The 21,304-nt window shown below is 38.8% G+C and overlaps 1 protein-coding gene across 5 annotated transcripts in view; it reads right to left on the bottom strand.

Annotated features, from left to right (window-relative positions):
- LOC124155324 (major facilitator superfamily domain-containing protein 6-B) overlaps positions 1-21,304 on the bottom strand; it is a 186,506-nt gene that overhangs the window by 162,348 nt on the left and 2,854 nt on the right. The window lies entirely within an intron of this gene.

The raw sequence follows: 21,304 nt of genomic DNA, 5'->3' as shown, positions 1-21,304 counted from the left end.
GACGGCATTGAAGGGTTAAAATTGACATTATAGGCTTTAGCAACATTAATCATGACACAAGAGGAACAACCTATTCAATACTGTACCACTGGCATGTAAATCTTGTCATTAGGAGCAAAGCCTTTGCCGAGGGAGGGGAGGGGGTTGAGGGGAAGTCTATAGTAAGTGGTGCGGGACATACTTCAGCGGTGCCGCGGTGCGGGGTGGCGCCCTAAGGGGGGGATTGCATTACGACGGACGATATCTCCTAAACGCGTAGAGATAGGTCAAAACAAACATAAAGCGGCCCTAAAGGCCTTTACTTTTACGTTTTACATAGAATTAGTGCTTTTTTGGCTCCAAAAACTCAATTGAGGGTCCTTAGTACTTGGGGCCCTTGGGGCACGGGTTGCCGTTATTTTAAAGTAACCAAATTTTAACACGTGAACATGAACACCATTTGGATCATTTTGAGACCAGGAAAACATAACTTTTCGCAATTCTGAAAAATAAGGGCCGGCCTAATGAACACTATAGAAAAATAAAACTTTTAAAAGCATAGTGTTCATTTGGAGTTCCGATATTGAGTTAAATTTAGTGACAAAAATAACATAAAAATGTAACGTACATAGAGCAAATGACGGGAAATATTAAGAAAAATTTGAAGGTATAAAGAAAACATGCTTTTCTGTTATCTTCTTTATTTATATAAATTAATACTATGATTAGTTGGGATCAAATTTACATATCCCCAGTACTGCATGTATAGTTCCAAAAACACTGTCTCCAAATTGACTAAAAAGCAAACCATTTATACCACGCACTCCATGATGCACTCAGGCCACTCAACCAATTTTTGGGGGGGTCCCATGCCCACCTTCTTAGATTTTGATCATTTTTTCCCTATTGTTAGTCTCTACCTTAGTCGAGAAAAATCCAAAATATTAAATACCCATTGCAAGTATTTTTCAAGATATGACTGTTTGAATTCAATGAGGCACCCACAAAAATTCTGCCCACCAGTCAAATCATTCAAAACTACCATATTTGCGCTCCTGTAAAACCTATAACAAAGGTGCCAAGCTTGTGAATGTTTTAGAGTCTATAAACATGCTGCTACATTTTTCAAAAATGTTATCAATATGATTTTCACTTGAAAACTTTTTTTATTAACTTATTTAAAACTTATTCGATTTTACTCCAAAGTCCTTAAAAACCTTGCAATTGAATCAAAAGCATCTGGTAATGAGGATTGTAAGGCACATTACAGGGAAATGAAAATATGGTATAGGAAATTAATTGTAACTGCAAAAAGGACGTTTAATGACAATACATTATTTAATGCAAGCAACAAAACAAAAACTGTCTGGAAAATTACAAATGCTGCCAAAGGAAATCATAAAAATCACTCTTTACCGAAAATGAAGGACACTACAACAGGCTCTCAAATAAATTACACTGCCCTTGCTGATCTTTTCAATCAACATTTTTCCAAAACTCCTAGCTTAACCTCATCCAATAACCCTTTCAGACCGTCATTCACCACTACTATGTCATTCTTTACCAGTCCCTGCACAGAATCTGATCTCAAGTCAATCATTATCAGACTAAGCCGCAAAGAAAGTACTGGGCCAGATGAAATAACTGGGAAAGTGATATTATCCTGTTTTGATATCATAAAGTTACCTCTAATACACTTAGTGAATGAATCACTGAAACTGGGCATTTTCCCAACACCACTAAAAAGGTCAAGAATAATTCCTCTCTACAAAAATAATGGCAGCACTGATGACCTCAATAACTACAGGCCGATTTCACTACAGAATACATTTTCCAAAATTTTTGAGAGAGTCATGTACACTCAATTAATATCCTACATGGACAAATTTAACCTCTTCTCTAAAGACCAATATGATTTCTTCAAGGGAAGTCCACCACTTCTGAAATTTATCGAGCAATCGACAATGTATTACTCTCCATTGATAACAAACGTGAAACTTTGGGGCTTTTCTTTGACTTCTCCAAGGCATTTGACCTAGTGAATCATACGCTTCTCTTGTGCAAACTAGATTGTATGGGCATCAGAGGCACACCTCTCAACTGGATTGCATCGTACCTTCACAATCAATCTCAGACAGTGAATCTTTTGATCGATGGCACTAAACATACCTCTAGTATTTGTTCATCCTCAATGGGTGTCCCACAAGGGTCTATTCTTAGACCTTTTCTATTCTTGAAATACATTAACGATTTACCTACAACTTTATCATGCACAGATAATATTACACCAATCCTATACGCGGATGACACAAATGTGATCATCTCCTCCTCTTCACGTAGCTACCTGATTGATAAAGCTAGGCAAGTTACAGAAATACTTGGTAAGTGGGCCAATGAAAACCATTTAATTGTAAACGCTGAAAAAAGCAAATTGATTGATTTCTCCACAACGAAACATCTCTCATCAAGCCTACTCATAAAGAGTAATCACAAATCAATTGAGCAAGTGTCTTCTCTCCAGTTTCTGGGTGTATGTTTGAGTTCAAATCTTTCTTGGACCCAACATACTGATCTCTTGAGTCATAAACTAAGTTCCACATGTTACTTACAGAGACAACTCAGTAGTTCAGTAAGAAGGGATACACTCCTTACTCTGTACTATGGGGAGTTTTATTCCCATATCTTACACAGTATAATTTTTTGGGGCTCCTCTCATATCAACTCATTACGCATTTTCAGACTTCAAAAAAAGGCTGTTAGAATCATAGCCCAGAAACCAGCCAGATACTCATGCAGACCCTCATTCAAGGAGCTAGGCCTTCTGCCACTGCCTTGCATTTATATAATGATTACTGTGTTGTACATCAAATCTAATATCATAAGCTTTCCCCTTAATAGTGACCATCACTCCCATCACACGAGATGCAAGCATGACATACATCACACTACTACAAGGACAAACTTAAACAAACTTGGCCCGAGGGAAATGGGGGTACGACTATACAATAAACTCCCTGCTGATGTAAAAAATATTTAAAAATTTAATGCTTTTAAAATACAATTAAAAAGGTTCCTTCTTTCAGGTTCATATTACTCTTTGGAGGAATACTTGCATGAGTAAAGGGCTCGATGGAATGTAATACAATGTGATTTTTTTTTCCTTCTTTGTTATGAGTGATTATTATATGTGATATATATGTACACTGATTTTATGCTTTGTGAAGTAACTTATGTTTTTGATGGACGTGCCTTATACCTTGACAAATGTACCTTGGTCTTTTGGGCAAATAAAACATATTATTATTATTATATTTCCATAAACGTCCAAAAATTGCACTTTTGACGAAAATCGACAAAGAAGTGGCATTTTCAAACACTTGTAACAATCACATATGTCACATGAAAGCCATAACAATCTCTGTAAACATGGTTAAGACCACCAACTCTAAAATAGAGTGATTTTTGGGCAATTTTGAATTTATTTTTTGATAAATCTTATGAAAATGATCATTGCGCTAATGTTTTTTGTTGAAAAATGCCACTTTTTCAACTTATAATAACAAGAAAGGGACATCAATAAGGTGACTGAGTTTTTTAAAATAACTTGCACTATCCTCCCTCTTTCAGGAAAATTAAAGCTGAATGTGTAATATTTCTAAACCTGCCGCGTGAACGGCGGTGAAATATGCAAGAATTGCCATGAGAAAAAATTCCCCTGGACCGGGAATCGAACCACGGACCATTGGCTTTCCGGGCCACTGCGCAGACCACTACGCTATCCAGGTTCTTTAATTCTCATGGCAATTATACCGAGGCTCATGGTACTAGGTGTTAGGCCCTCGCGGTCCATCAAGGATGGCAACGCGAGGGAGAAAGGACTTCCAAGAAGCCACAACCGGTTGAGAGCCTCATACCTGCGCTAAAGCCGCGAAAAGCGGTATGTGTAATATTTCTAAACCTGCCGCGTGAACGGCGGTGAAATATACAAGAATTGCCATGAGAAAAAATTCCCCTGGACCGGGAATCGAACCACGGACCTTTGGCTTTCCGGGCCACTGCGCACTGGCCTAACACCTAGTACCATGAGCCTCGGTATAATTGCCATGAGAATTAAAGAACCTGGATAGCGTAGTGGTCTGCGCAGTGGCCCGGAAAGCCAAAGGTCCGTGGTTCGATTCCCAGTCCAGGGGAATTTTTTCTCATGGCAATTCTTGTATATTAAAGCTGAAGTTGCTCCCGTGATTGATAGTGCTCCTATGATTTATTTTAGTGATGGTTGTGAAATAGCTGGCTACAGTACTTGTGTTTCAGGGTTTCCCCCAAAAGGTGAGTTGAATTTGAGTTTTGAGGTTCCTTTAAACCCCTATCATTCTTTAAATTTAGTGGTCAATCTATTTGTAATTTCCAAAGAGTATAAAATGGCAACATTCCTGATTCCTGATTGATCCACCGTGCCACAGTCATCTCAGATGAAAACAGCCTACCTTCTGAGTTGAAGCATTTGAGAAGAACCTTCCGACTTAACGGATACGGTGACAGGGTGTTCTCGATGGCCCTAAAAAGGACCATTGGTACACGACACCGCATGACGAAGGAGACGGCTGATCCACCTATTGCCAGGGCTTGTCTTCCCTGTATCTCTTCAGTTTCTGGGAAGATCTCGAGAATACTGAAGAGACACAACATCCAAACCATCCACAAGCCACCTTCTTAAGTACGGGACATTCTTGTGGAAGCCAAGGACCCGAGAGGCCTCAAGACATCTGGAGTCTACAGGGTGCCCTGCGGCTGTGGTAAGGTCTATGTGGGTGAGACGGCCCGGACGATTGAAACACGTCTAAAAGAGCACCATCGCCATCTCAGACTAGGACAACCCGAAAAGTCTGCCATCGCAGAGCATAGCATCAGCTGCGATAACCCTATCCGGTTCGAAGAAGACGGCGGTCATCGCACGGGCTTATGGTTATTGGGACCGACTTGTTAAGGAAGCCATCGAGATCCGGCTAGAGCCCAACAATTTCAATCGCGATAGTGGTTTCAACCTAAGCAGCTCGTGGAAACCTGTGTTGAAGACCATTCGCTTAACCAGAGATGGCAAGAACCAATCGGAGCGCACGATGACCCATACGCGGCGACGCCGACCAATCACAAGGCACCTGACCTGGCCGTCCCTATAAATGAAGCTCGAATTTTTGTCTCGACACTCAGTTGCCCTGAGGATGATGCCCCTGATGGACATAGAAACGTCGGCGGAGAAGGATTTTATTACCCGGTGGAAAGCCCGAGAACTTTTCATCCAACACCTACGCCGGGAAAACACCCGATTATAAAATTGTACTTTGTTTTTCCACACATATTAATTATTTACACGCAACCGGTGACAGGGGGGGGTTGGGAGGGAGGTCCCTACCTCTTGATTACTCACCCCCCCCCACTACTCTGGTTTATATATAAGACGATCTTTCTTTGTACTCCTCGCCAGATGATGACACAGTGCGTCGAGACCGTGGTCGCGTGTAAATAAATATGTATATGAGGAAAAACAAAGTACAATTTTCATTCATCACGAGCAACTTCCATAAAGTAACGCCTGAAACCATCAACTTAAATACATGAAGTGTATGGAAAGGTATACATAAGTGTGGGAAAAACAATTGGAAATAAGGCAACGATATATTTTGCGAAAAAACCTGCTGCAGGAAATACAAATGAAAGGGAGAGTGCAAAATCTTTGAAAACCTATGGATAAATTAAAAATGTAACTATAGCAAAAATAATAGGATAATAAGAATGCATGTAAATACACAAAGTTAAAAAAAATAGAGATAAACATGACAGAGTACAAAATAAACAAATAAAATGTGTGAAGGGAAATAAATGAGCAAAAACGCACATCAAAATAAATTAAATGGATAAAACACGCAACAATATTTTTAACACTATGAAATATTCAAATGAAAACATAAAGTTATATCAAAATTAATATGTAAGGCTGGAGCGTGAAAAATGTAAAAAAATAAATAAGTGCATGATTAAAAAATTAGTGAAGCGCATGGAAGAGATATCTCGATGTGAAAGAACTCAATTATCAAGATCTTGACGAGTGTCTATGAGTCTATGTCTATGAGTCTATGTCTATGAGTCTATGTCTATGAGAATGTCTATGAGTGATACTGATACTCGAGCCAAAAGGAATAAAACTAGTTACATATTACACATACATTTAAAAAAAGTTTAAAGTGTTGTAGATCTTTAATCTGTGTGAATCTTAAGGGTTGGCCACCATGTAACTTGGTGTGGAAACTTAGAAGGTTGGCCACGAGGTGATATATCTGTGGATCACTGTGGATTGAAGTTTTAGTTTTGTATTGCAATAAGTTTTTACATGACAATAAAAAGATCAAAACATGGCGCAGTCTTATGGAATTGATTAACTGTGACCTACGACTCTTCTGACGTGTGGAACTAATAGTAACAGGTTCGTGTACTTCAAGTGGTTTAGATACTGCCGAAACTGCAGAGATGGCAGGTATTCACCTTGTTAAACTGCCCGATAGTGTCGATTTAGAGAGCCCTACCGCCTATAAAGATTGGCTTATATTTGTGGGGGATTTTGAAAATTATCTTATCGCCACGGGACAAGATGAATCGGCGGACAAAGTGAAAATAGCTCTCCTTAAAAATATGTTGGGATCGCAGGGTTGAGCTCTATTTGAAACTTTTGATTTATCTAATGAAGATAAGCTAGCTTAGGTCAAAGTTAAGGAAGCTTACGAAAAGTTTGTAAATCCAAATCAAAACCCAATTTACGAACAATTCGTGTTTCATCAACGGTTCCAACAGGAAGGAGAGACATTGGACCACTTTCTGACAGATTGTCGGCGACTTATAAAGAATTGTGGTTATGATAGTCCAGCCCCTCAGGAAGAAAATATGATGATCTTCGGCGTGATTCAAGGCATCCGGGACAAGGGCATTCAAGAGTCTTTGCTGCGAATGGAGGACAGAACCCTCGCCAAAGTAGCGGCCTACTATCGGTCAGTTGAGATTAGCCGCCATCAGGTTCAACAAATTAACGGAGCCAATGAATCTACTCAACCTAGAATCCAAGAACTAAGCAGTGCCGGTGTGGATCATGTCAAAAGGAAAAGCAAGCCTAAGTTTTCAGGTAATGGTGGTATTTCACGTAATGAGGCGAGTTCAAGTTCCGTAAAAGAAGAATTTAATTGCCGTAGGTGTCAACCTTCGCACAAACCTAGAGCGTGCCCTGCCTATGGAAAAAACTGTTCAAAATGTGGAATTTCCGGCCATTTCGCTGTTTCGTGCAGGGTACGCAAAGTCAGAGAGGTGAAAACATTTCAATCTGAGGCATCATCGGATGAATCTATAATTTGTGACTCTGTTAAAGTTCACTCAGTAAATCTCAATCCACCAGAAAAAGAATGGAGACAGTTAATTTTAATCGAAAACCTTCATGTAAGTGTTAAACTGGATCCAAGCTCGGAGATAAACATAATGGGGAACATGCATGGAATTTGTTCATCATCCTAGTTAGTCTCATTGAATAGAAAATTTTCTCACGAGTCCAAATATATAAGCCAAAACTCTCCTGGTACTCCACAAACGTCAATAAATGCTAATTAAAAATGCTCGAATATCGCTTGAAGTCACGTGACCTGAAACGCCTTCTGACGTCATCGCACGGTACACCATTCACTTCCCTAAAGGAATAGAGTGTTAGAGGCTTGAATGCAAGATATTTAAAGAAAAAATTGCAATTATTATCGCAAAATTTGCTTTTGAGCCCTCGTAGATTGATTTTCTATCCACTTCCTCAGTCTGTCATCAGTGGATACCGTTCCGTGACGTCACGCTCCGATGACGTCTTGTTTTCAAGCAGCTGATGAAGATGAATTTTTAAAGGCTCATAACTCAGCTAAAAAGCATTATTCATACGCGAAATTTTCGACGAGTACATTTGAGGTAGAGGCCTTCTTATTCCAGTACTTTAAAAAAATTGTGCCCATTGTGTCCATTACAACTGTATAAAAAAGTGAATCACCTAAGTAAAGTTGAGCCCACTAACATTAAAATTGAAGTCTGGGGAGGTACTGTTATACCTGCAGTGGGAGTTGTAAATCTTAGTTGTGCAGTTAGAAATGAATGTAAAAATGTTCAGTTTGTTATTATAGATTCTAAGAGTACTCCACTGTTGGGAATACAATCATGTGTTGATTTCAATCTGGTAAAACGTGTTCATGATATTTCCAGTAGTAAGAGAGATGCTTTTGTGTTACATTATAAGGAAAATTTCAGTGGGATAGGCTGTTTACCACAAAAATGTAAAATTGTCATTAGAAGTAATGCAAGCCCTGTTTGTAAACCCCCAAGGAGAGTTCCTAGTTCAATTAAGCCTCAGTTGAAATCAGAGCTGGATAGGCTGGAAAAGAAGGGTATTATAAAAAAGGTAGATACCCTTGATGCCAATTCTTGGGTTAGTAACTTGGTTGTCGAAAAACCTTCAGGTAAACTAAGATTGTGTCTGGACCCCACTGAATTAAACAAAGTGATTCTCAGGGATTATCATGAAATTCCCTCAATTGAGCAGTTGTCTGAAAAATTAAGTAATAAGCACATATATTCAGTGTTTGATCTAAAAGAAGGGTTTCATCAGCTACGGCTTGACAATGATTCGTCGTCCAAGTGTTCTTTCTCTACCCCATTTGGTTGCTATAAATATTTATGCATGCCATATGGGTTGTCCAATGCCCCAGAGATGTTTCAAAAAGTAATTGAGCAAAATTTTGGAGATATTACGGGTGTAGTTTTGTTTTTTGATGATATTCTATGTACCGGAAGCTCCCAAGCTGAGCATGATGAGTGTGTAAAACAACTGATGGAGAGGGCAAAAGTAGTTGGGGCCAAGTTCAATAGAGACAAACTCCAGTACAAAGTATCTCAGGTGAAGTATGTTGGGCAAATATTTTCTAATGAAGGTAAGAAACCAGACCCGGATCGTATTCATGCCTTGGTAAACTTGCCCGCACCAGGTGATCGCAAAGAACTACAGAGAGTTATAGGAATGTTTAATTATGTTCGGACATACATACCAAATATGTCCAACATTTGTGCTCCTCTCCATGATTTACTTAAAACTGATGTTGCATGGCAATGGCTTCCGAGCCATGAAATAGCATTTACTCGGCTTAAAAATCTAGTATCCAATGCCCCTGTACTGGCTAACTTTGATCCCAGTGCTAAATTAGTTATACAATGTGATGCTTCACAAAGTGGGCTAGGGTGTACGTTGTTTCAGGAAGGTCCTAAAGGTCTTCAACCAGTGCACATAGCTTCAAGATCACTCACCAGTAGTGAGTGCAATTATTCACAAATAGAAAAAGAGCTTTTAGCAGTCTATTTTGCAGCTTCCAAATTTCATTACTATATTTATGGCAAACCAGTCCTGGTTCAGAGTGATCATAAACCCCTAATCAATGTTATGACTAAACCAGTGCATCAAATTGGTGCTGTTCGTTTGCAGCGACTAAGGTTGAAATTATTGAAGTATCAGTTAAATGTTACTTATTTACAAGGTAAATGCATTTTGCCGACCATTTGTCACGCTCTTATGTTACAGACCATGTCACTGATGACCCACAAATGCTAGAGGTAGTCCATTCCATTAGCAAGCATCTGCCTATGTCAAAAGTGCGTCTGTCTCAGTTTCAATTGGAAACTAGCAAAGATATGGTCTTGAGTCAAATAAGTCAATTTTGTAAGTCAGCCTGGCCAGTTAATAAAAAGTTATCTGATGAGTGTAAACCATATTATAAGCTTAAAAATGATCTTTGTTTTGAAGAGGGTTTAATTTTTCTAGGGGAAAAAGTAGTAGTTCCAGGTGCTTTGAGATCTTATGTCCTTAAGTTGCTACATGAGGGTCATTGTGGAGAAACTAAAACTAAGGCTAGAGGTATAGGGTTATTTTATTGGCCAGGCATGTCATCTAGCATCATAGATTACATAAAATCATGTGGAATTTGTGAGAAGTTTCGCCCAGCCAATTTTAAGCAACCATTACAACCCCACTCTATGGCAAATCTTCCATATGAAAAAGTGGGTGCAGAAATATTTGACTATGCTGGTAAATGTTATCTTGTCCTCATAGACAAGTATTCAAAGTGGGTTGATATTTGCAAACTTAAGTCCAAAACAGCACCAGCTGTCATAGATGCTATGCAGACTGTGTTCAGTACTCATGGGTTTCCTCGAGTTCTCCTGGCAGACAACATGCCATTTGGGTCCTGGGAGTGTAGGCAGTATTATAAAAATAATGAAATAGAGCTGCGAACAAGCAGTCCTCACTATCCACGCTCTAATGGGCTAGCAGAAATGGGGGTGAAGCTTAGTAAAATGATTCTAAAAAAGAGTCATGAAGAAAAATCCGATTACAGAAATCTTTTGCCTGAATATCGAAACACTCCTCTGCCTGGACTAGACTGGTCCCCATCTCAGTTGCTGGTTAATCGTTTATTACGCACAAAGATGCCGGTTACGTACAACATGCTTAAGCCCAAAGTCATCAGACCACAGGATGTGGTAAAAGTGTTACAATCAAAGTCGAACCAAATGAAATCCAACTATGATAAAACCTCCAGACGGAAGGAAGTTACTTTTCAGATGGGTGAAAAGGTACTCATTAAAACAAGCAAGTGTGACAATTGGGAGCATGGTGTCATTGTAAATAGACATACAAGTCCTCGTTCGTATTTGGTGAGAAATTCAGTGGGAAATGTAGTGAGGCGTAATGTCATACATTTAAAAAAAAGAATGGTAGCATGTCCCCCATCTTATGCAACATTACTACCAGATGTGAATGCACCAATCTGTAGAGTCAGAGAATCAAAATGTTGTACAAAGATCTGATATATATCCGGTACATCCACCTATGTCTACCGCTGGGAGTGGTCATGTGAATCAACCAGGTGTACCCAACCCTATTGTACATCCTGCTGGCCTACCTATAACTACTACAAGGAGTGGCCGTATGGTTAAACCTCCAAGGCGTCTTGATTTGTAAACTTTCAATTTTTATGTTCTTTTTACTCCTAAAAGGGGAGGTGTTGTAGATCTTTAATCTGTGTGAATCTTCAGGGTTGGCCACCATTTAACTTGGTGTGGAAACTTAGAAGGTTGGCCACGAGGTGATATATCTGGATCACTGTGGATTGAAGTTTTAGTTTTGTATTGCAATAAGTTTTTACATGACAATAAAAAGATCAAAACACAAAGCACAAAAAAAATTGTTAGAAATATGTACGCATGTACAGTGAAGAATTATACTCATTAACTTAACCCGGTAACGCCTGAATTAAAAAGTTTCTGCGATTTTTGTGGTAATAATATATTTTAATACCAATGAAATTCTGAGTCATTCAGTGCAAATTTTATTCTTTTAGCACTAATAGTTACTGAGATACAGCCTGGTACCATATGGTACCGCTAGGCGTTTAAGGGGTCAAAAAATCGAAATTTGAAAAACATTTCGGAAATCACATTTTTAAGCCAAAAACGTTAAATATTTATTATTTACCGCAAAATACATTCATTTTCATCCAAAATTACGCTCAAATATCAATAATATTCAATTAATTATGAAATATTAGTGATTATGAAATAGAAGTTATGCATAATTGGCGTAGAAAACAAGAATAAGATGATTTTAGCGTTTCACTCAGTCGTTGCGGCACATGGGAATGAACAAAGCAGTCACTGCATTGCATTTCACGCATTCTGTTTTTATTCTACTGGTTCAGTTTTCACTAGCACACCATCCCCGGTTGGGCTTGGATTTTACTAGGTGGTTGTGTCCGTCGAACCTATTTCGTCAGGGGCACTGGAAAGAAGATAGGCCGCTGTCAGTTGAAAGCGATCTTTGAAACATGAAGCAATTACAAATTTATTTCTTTAGCCAATCACCCCATTTCAATCGCACATCTGGTAAATTGAGCACGTCCTTGATATTTTATGGGACCCTTGTATCCAGCAGTGATTATACTACTGCCCATCGGAATCAAGCTGAATTATACTTTTTCAGGATTTCCGCATCAGCATCGATGTGTTGGGCGTCATTGCATCAAGAATCCAAGTAAAAATGAGCCACGACCATTTTTTCGCCCTCACACTATCTTTCCCAATTTCTTTTTCGTAGGCTTTCACTTTCCTTAGTTTTACGAAGTTGAATCTGAGCTATTGATGCACCACACTTACTAGCCAAACCTAATTGGCCTCCCCCGCATGAATTGCTAACAGCCATGTTTTCCAAAATAGAACATAATCGACTCATTGAAACTCAAGGACTGCTTTTCTCTGAAATATTTGGCGAATCTTTCGTTTGCCATGCCCATAAAAGGGCGCATTTCCCACATCTTATCTGATATACCCAGAGCGGTGTAATCACAGGAACGAATAAACCTACGAATTTGTAGAAATCTGTCACGTTTCATTGTGTAATAAACAAGATTATTTCTGGCATTTAGTGCTGCCTCACAATGGTGCCTTTTACTGGGAGTCGTTTTAGGACAACTTATAAGAAGAATTGCAACAAATATTTTCAGTACCTCATGTGTCATAATAGTTGCAGAATTGTACACACCTATTCGACTCTAACACTTAATGCGTAAGGACATTTTCGTCAAAGAACAGTTCAAATATTCTGATTGGGGATGCTTCGTGAAACAGTGAGTTGGTAATCAGGATTACGAGAAATACTTTCGTGCTTTACGATCTCTTCATCATCAAAAACGCGTCCTTCCTCCCTATTTTTATACCTTTTGGGTGCTTTACGGCTCGGTCCAGTTTCACTACACTTTTGAAAATTCTCAGACATTTCTTGAGATAAACTCAGCTGACCCTCCACCTTTTCGAACGACAACTTCAAATTCGCGCGAAATCGGCGTCCACTCGTTATTCAATTTTCCTCAGTCAGAAGGAAGGTATTCATCCTCTCTTTGCAGCAGCACATGCTACATTATAAGCAGTATGTGTAAGTTATTTCGGTTTTACTAGCACATGAAAGTGTGCAAAGTATCTGAGTGTGATTTAGATACGTAAGACAAAATAATTTAAATGATTAGACTGCTTCTTGTCGAAGTGATGCCTGTCGCGTGGTCGTCTCTTGCCACCAGACGTCATTGAATTTCCCTCTTAGCAAGCCCCCTTATTCACAATCATAGCCCCTTCCTAATTTAGTACACGGATACTCTTCCTATTCATCTTTCTAAAAAGGGTTCAGGTATGCAATCATACCTCCCACCTCGTGAGCCCTTCTGAGGGTACGAGATTCTGAAAAAATGCGTACAATTTAGGGCCTTATGTGTCCTTATAATAAAAAAATTAACTTATGTACACATGTTATATGCGTAATAACATTTACATAACGAAAAATGTATAATATAAATGATAAAAAATAAATAATTCTAAAATAAAGAACTATTAGAAAACGAAAACAACAGAAATATTCATATTCACGCTTTCCGCCAAAACACGGTAGTGCAAGCGCCTAGCGGTACCATATGGTACCACCAAAATTGTTTGCATCATAACATCCCAAATATTAGGCTCACATGCAAACACCATACCTAATATGAAATGTACATGTTATGACAATAATAATTACATTAAAACATCTTGGTATTGTGAGTGCTTAAGACGCAAGTAAAGTAAATCGAAATGCTTGCACTAAAAATTCCGTTTTTTTCGGATAGCTGAAAATTCTCTATTTTCAAACGGCTCTAAAAATATTAATTTCAGCTTTGAAAAAGCAAACTTTTCGGGGAAATGTAAATAAAAACATTATTATTATGTTTAAGCTCTCAAAAACCCAAATAAATTACGATAAGTGACAAAAAAGTTACGTTTAGCATTGTGCTACCGGCTGGTACCATATGGTACCGCTAGGCGTTAACGGGTTAATGGACAGCTCAGCCACTTGATGCAGCTCTTTTTGTATTTATAATACAATCAATTGGTTTTTAACGTGCGAAATGGATATTGCCATTAAGAAGAGAGCGACCAGTGGGTCATGACTGACAACAGGGTGGTGATTGCCTCCTCAGCTGTCTTTGTCTACGCCGTCGTGATTGCCATCCACTTTCCACAATCATGACTAGGGACATGCAAAAGTCGCAAATGCGATAACGCGAATTTTAACGCGAATTCCGGGGTTTTCCCGCGAAATACGCGATTTCCGGGGTTTTCCCGCGAATACGCGAATTTCGCGTTAATTGCGATTTTCTCCAATTCATGGGCGGCTTTCACTAACTCAGACGCGATTTTCACCACTTTTTTCTCCTGCTAATGCTCCTACCACGAAATTGTTTTTCGAAGCGTACATTTAAGCCGTAATTTTTTTACTGCATTCGCCGCTTTCCGACGCGACGAATTTCCATGGACCGCCGTTCACGGCACAGCGCCGTGAGATGTCTCGTTTGAAAGTGGCATGAATTTCACGGAACCGCGCCGTGAACTGCGGCCGGCGAAAAGTCGTCGCGAAAGTAGCCTCAAGGTAGCACGGTGTGTATTTCACTCTATAAACGGCGCACCGCCGGGCCGGATTGAACCTTGCCTTGCTGACTGCCAACAACGCCGTGCAGTCAACTGCGCTATTCGACTCCCTTGAAGACATGCATTGACACCAATGGTTATTTGAAAGCACAGTGCCATGCCGTTGACGACGGCCGGAGCAAAGCAAAAGTCTGAAAGCGGCAAAAAGTGGCTGTGCGCCGTCTATTCCGTGAAATACACACGGAGCTACATTGTGGCAGCTTTAAGTGGAAACGACTTATCGCCGGCTGCCGTTCCCGGCACAGCGCCGTAAAATTCAGGCCATTTTCCGACAAGACGACTCTCTGGATTTCACGGCGCTATGGCGAGAACGGCGGCCGGCGGAAATTAGTCGCGTAGGTGAGCGGCCAATGCCGTGAAAAAATTACGGCTTAAATATACGCCTCGAAAAACAATTTCATTCAGAGCATAAGGAAGAAAATGGTGAAAATCGCGTCTGAGTTGGTGAAAATCGCCCATGAATTTATTCAATTTTCCATCCACAAAGAAACACACTCGAGGAAAAAAGGCGACTTGTTGGTCCTGAGGATGTCTAAACCGCATTCACGATGTCTACAAAGTAGACAAAACGCCATGGGAATCTGATGGTTGACTTTAAAAAATTACTGGAGGGTTCAAACTATCCAAATGCTCACATTCTATAAAGATTTAACCCTTTCGTTGCTAATGACGAAAATATCCAGCAGGACTTTTCTTGACCCAGGAGACGAAAGGCGAAAATTTTTGTCTGAGATTTTCCTACACAGGCCTAATGCCGAAAATACAATTCCTTGCTCTCCTCCTTGTATGACATTCGCAGGTTCGCAAAGTCTTAGTTTCGGGACCCAACACCGGCCAACACCATGGACTGGCAAAATCTGTAACTGCCAAAATCCGAAAGCATGAACCCAGACCCTCGTCTCTTATTACCCCTCTTTGTGGCAAGGGACCGCAGTCATACAATTGTTCATTCAGTTAATTTGCGAAATAAATATATGGTTCCTTCTCAAAAAATATAAACTAAGAATTGAATTCTTCGTCTTTTGGCAGTGTTTACAACTTTTAAACGAAATTCTACCATAAATATTAACTTATATCTCGATTTCAGTATAAAGTCAACATGGAAATTGTTAATGCATTAAATTCATTAATGCTGACGGAAAAGCTTCATTCAAAATTTCAAAATTCTCAGAATAAATCGAGGAATTCAATGGAAGTCTGCAATTTCCGTTAAAGCAACAATCATCCATATAGCTATTTCACATAAACAAAGCATGAGTTGACAGCAAACCAATGCCGCTGGTAGGGTTATAAACAGCGAAAGGAGGGAGACCAACTACCCTCAGCGTCCAAGATAATGCGAAATGCCCACTAGGAAGGATCAGAAAAGGTTGGTGTTGAGAGTGTTAGATTTTCTGCAAAACATTTCTTAACAGATGTCCAACATAAATGCTCCATACAGAGGGGACCAAAGAGTCTCATGGAGCACAGTCCTGCATTCATGTTAAGGAGAGAGCTCCAACATTTTGAAAGAGTTAAGGAAGTTAAAAATGAGCCTCGAGAATATTCATAAGAGTATTTTTTTTAGATAAAACCACTAATTACATCTGCAGAACATGAAAACCTCTAAATAGCTGCTGTAAAGTCAATACCTATGCAGATGGCTGAAAAGGCATCAACCAAACTTAGTTCTCTTATGGAGGAAGACCTAAGCAAAAAAATAGGTATTTGAAAAGATCTGTTTTTGATCCCCAAGAAGTTCCATCTACAGACATGAACCCTGACTTAAAAAGAAAAAAATCATGGCCTGGAATCAATGGAGTCAGACAAGTTGATGTTGGGGTTGGGAGAACTACAGAAATTACTACAAAACCAAAATTCCCGGGGTTCAGTGGATGTAATTAAAGCAATCCAGGAGCTCAAATGTCTGAGATATCGTTTACATCTAAGTGCCTGTAAGCAATTTGGATCCCTTCTGCAAACATGGACTGAGAAAGATTTCTTTTCTGCTATAGCACTATGTTAACAGATAAGAGAACTAATGTAAAAGATGACAACTTGATCACAATAGCAATATTTCATTTGAAATTACAAAAATTCAAAAGTAATTTCTCTATCTGTAAGCTATATATATGTATACGCGAAGGAAAAATATGTAAAATAGGTGAATTCAGTCAATATTCCATGTATGTTATTGCTTAAATTATTCCCGGTCAATAATATCCTAAATTTAGGGCAATGGATGGGCCACTGGAAGGATGGCTCTTAATCGACATCAATTATTTTTCCGTTAAAATAACACCGATTTCAGGGCAAAATAACATCGCTTTTGTAGAAAAATAACACCACTTTTGGCTATAAAATAACCCCACCTTTTGCATGTCCCTAATCATGACCCATTCATTCATGACCTGCCGATCATGACAGATCGAGTCACTCAAATGAATGATGACCGTGATTGGGATCACAAGAATGACCGAGGAGAAGCCCATCAGGTGTCATTAAATGCACAAGAATTTCACCATCCTCAACTGTTTGAAAACAACACAGCCAATGTACCATATTCTTTCATAGCAGCAGCGACATAATTTCCCGGTGTAAGATGAAAATACACGGAAGTTGAGACATTTAGATATTTGGAGTTCAAGTCTGCTTTTGAGTTTGAGCACTTTCAATGTGTTTGTTACTTTCATTGGACTCCCACGTTTCATGTTGCTATGCTTTAGCTCTCAAAACAGAGTAGACATCATTTAGACCATTAGTCTTTGACATTGAAGTTTAGAGTTCTGGTGTGTTGACTACTGATTTTATGAATTTAGACATCCCTGGAGGTTGTGAAACTTTTTATTTTGAATTTTCGTGTTTCATGCAATGAAGGGTATAGATATCTGCTTTACTGGAAAATTTTGGAATACAAATGTCACAAGACCACATACACTCAAGAACAAAGACTGTGCTACATAAATGATATTCGATTGGAATTGAAAGACAACTTATTGTAGAGTAGTGGGTTTCGTAGTATATCTCCTCCACAGGCACTATCTCACCAGATTTTTAGGTTTGTCTCCTACAAAAGTGAGTGTATTTGGTTAAATACACATTCTTACATTGACGCTGTAATCCATTTGGGGCACATTCTAGACCACACAGAAAAAGATTAAGGGAAATTAGAGTGCAGACAGCAAGAAAAATTTTAATGCACAGCGGAAAATCTGTGAAACCTGCTGGTCAAAAGTTATGCCCAGGATGTGTAACTTTGGTTTCAAGTTTAGAGTTTGACATTCAGGTTGTAGATGCTCACCACAGTGTATCAAGCATGAAGATATGTACATTGAAGCATGTTAATACAAGTTTTGAAAGTCTTAGCAGTTCCCCTACCAAAATTAGCAAAGTGAGTAAGACTAACAGATTAAGTTATGGCAGGAACAAAATTCACTTCTGGAAGAAAAAGTAAGCACATGCTTGGATGTACCAGGGAATGGTTTTCATAATTAAGACAGAGGGTCTCAAGAAAACATGTAAAGAATCAAACTAGGAAAAGTATTTGTCCATTCTTATGCAGGTGCCCACAAGATGGACTATATCAAAAACAGCGGAAGTATGCAATGTAACTGAGTACCAAGTGAAGATCTGAGGAAAAGGAAAGGTTTAAGCACTTCCAGATGTGACCCAGAAAAAAGGGAAAACAGCTAGCTGATAATATCCAAAAAGATGTAATTAAATCTATTGAAAGTGATGAGTTTAGCAGCATTTGTCCTGGAAAGAATGGCACTGCGAGTGTTGCTATTGAAGGCCAGATAGTGTATGGTCAAAACTGATTACTTTCATGTAACCTTTCAGAGTTGTACGGTATTTTTAAGCAGCAAATCCCCCAATGGGTAACTTGCGTGATTTTTTTTTATTTTACTGGCAGAAAGAAAATAATTTTCTAAATTCAACAAAGAAAACCGCATGTTAATCAGAGTTTTCCTTCGCGAGATATTGAATGCTAAAAATAGCATAATTTAATGCGCACCAAAAAATACCGCCACAGCTGAAGAAATCACAACAAAGCCCCCATGACGTCAAAGGTGCCTAAACAATAAATATCGCCTGCAGGGCCACTATAAATGCCCACCAACACTGGGGGTGATTCCAGTGTTTCTACAAAACCCAAAAGTTATTTTCAATTGAGTAAGTAATCATTTAATGGTATACAATTGAAATTCCACGCCAGTAATGTGTGATTTGCTGGAAAAATTGTTTAAAATCCCGAAATTTCATCTTTCATCAGCTCCAGGTATCGGCCCAACTCCCTAGCAAGACAAAAAGTCTGTGAAATGAGTTCGAGGTGTAGATATTGCTTAGCACCTGGCTGTGAAAATACCTCGATAAAGGTGCCAAATAAATTATTCATTAAGTTGCCAAAAAACACAAGGAGGAGAAGCCTGTGGTTAAGAGCCATTCGCAGAAATCCTGAAGATATTTTGAAGAAAACAGTAGGATTCATCTGTGAGGATCATTTCAAGGCAAATATTGAAATACATGCAAATTATGTGATTAGCCTTACAAACAGGGAAATATTGATAGAAATACTTCGATTTCCATTGATATAGTTAAAATACCTTTTTAACATGTGAGTTGGATTTTTTTAAGCCGGCAAGTTCAGTCTTAAAGTGGTAAAGACTTAAAATTTCCTTGCGCGATATTTGTTTTCAAACGAATGGATTATTTTTGGAAAGGATATAAGCGTCGCTTTCAGTTCTGTATAGCACATATTTATGAATCGTATTAACCTAACTAATGAAGTAAATTCATTATCGTGACCCTTATTAAGAGTGTTCGTGTTGTGTTTTGAACATCTGTTGAAGCTGTAATGAAGCTCTAAAAAAGACTTTGCACTGTCTAAAACTCCGTTGAACGCCTTTGTTTTTAGGGCAGGGGCTTGTGACCCTGATGAAGCCATCCTGAAATCTATATTCATCTCTCTTGATATACTGTCCTGAACTAGTTTACTCTCAAAATGTATTGCAACTTCCTTGATCTTGTTTGAAATTTACTTGTTCACCGTTCATGAGAGTTGGAAAATGATGATAACTATTTTTCTTGGATGAGATAATTACCATGCTGTAGCGCATTCACTACTGTGACTGGTTTTAATGGTTCATGCATATACATCGTCAGCATTGAAGATCATGTGCTGGCATCTGAGAGGAGCTTCTTCAATATCTAAATACGAATGAGTAGTATTTTATAAGAATGATTAATTTTAGCAAGTTTTATTTTTATGCTTGAGGACCTGAGGGCAACCAAACGCCCAAAACCCCCAGTCTGGGCAGTTGAGCACACTGGGCAGTCACAAGAGCAGTTTGCCCAGGTAAATAGTTTGACTTGTGCCAGCCCTGTACCCTAGGTACTTTCAAAAGAACCCTCCAATATTATCAAAAAGTGAGTAAACTAATTATTATTTCGACGAAAACATAAAACAAGATTAAAATGGAATAAACAAAGTGATAGATGGAAAATACATCTAAGCATAGAGCATCCCAATAAACTGGGAAACTTATAGCATTAATGTATAATTAAACCGTTTCCCTTCCTTACAGAGTTGCTTTTACGTTGTGAATTTCTACCGACGTATAGCAATCACTACTCATCAAAAACTCCATCAGGGTCAAGGCATCAATTTCGGGTATGTTATCTGAACGAGTGGCAACGTAATCAACAATTTCTCTGATACGATGTAAAAAGCTTGTATTTTAACATCCCGACGGTGTATTTCTAAAATTTCAAATAATATTGTGGCAAATAACAATAGGAATACTTACCTAAGAATAACTGAACAGGAAAAAACGACAATGAGTGACAAAATCCCTCCTCAAAACATTGTTTATGGCATGTGTCCATTGTATTTCCCGATTACCGACAGATGTTTAGGCATCTTTGATGTCACACCTCGCCTCAGCAGAGCTCGGGTGTCTTTGTGCAGTGGTCGGTCGGCTCAGGTAAATTTTGTTTGGTTTTTAAAGTCAACTTTTTGTATTTTTTTAACTATAGATAGAGAAACATTAGGTGTTTTTGCGAGCCAATATATCCGTTTTACCTGTTCAAAATAGTTTTTAGTACAATTGAAGACCCATACAAGTTCCTCATTAAAAAAAGGTTTGTCAAGTACATATCAAATGGTGTGTGAAAGTTGGAGCTAGAGGTACCCATTCATTATGTGTTTGCATGGAGCACCAGAATGTTACGCTTATGCTATATGTGCTTCCTTCAGTTAAAATGGAATACAAAGATGCTATGAAGTGCCTTATAGTTTGTGACATAGATGACAATCGGGTGTATGGTGCTCAGGTGTGAGCAGTGCTCCGATAAAAAGCAGCTGCGTGAATTTAGCTAAGGAGTTATCAGGTGATTTAACTCTTACTTATTCCCAGTGGACACAAACAGATCATACAATAATTGAGAATATACAAGAAAACGTACATGATTACATAGACCGGCTTGCCAATACGGTGGAAGGCCTTAATATTAATCATTTTAGGGCTGTATCTCAGGCCTAATTTTTAAGAATTGAATATCGATGAGGTCATAATTTTACTTGACTTTGCCAACCATTAGGCAACATTTCATCCCATTGTTATCTATCATAAAGTTGATGAAAATGTGTCCTCCATGAGCTTTTGCATCATCAGTGACTGCTTGGATCACAGTTGCAGTATACATATGCGTTTATTATAATGAA

Source organism: Ischnura elegans, chromosome 3, assembly GCF_921293095.1.
Source record: "Ischnura elegans chromosome 3, ioIscEleg1.1, whole genome shotgun sequence".
Taxonomy (NCBI): domain Eukaryota; kingdom Metazoa; phylum Arthropoda; class Insecta; order Odonata; family Coenagrionidae; genus Ischnura; species Ischnura elegans.
This window is presented reverse-complemented; position numbering and strand designations above follow the sequence as displayed.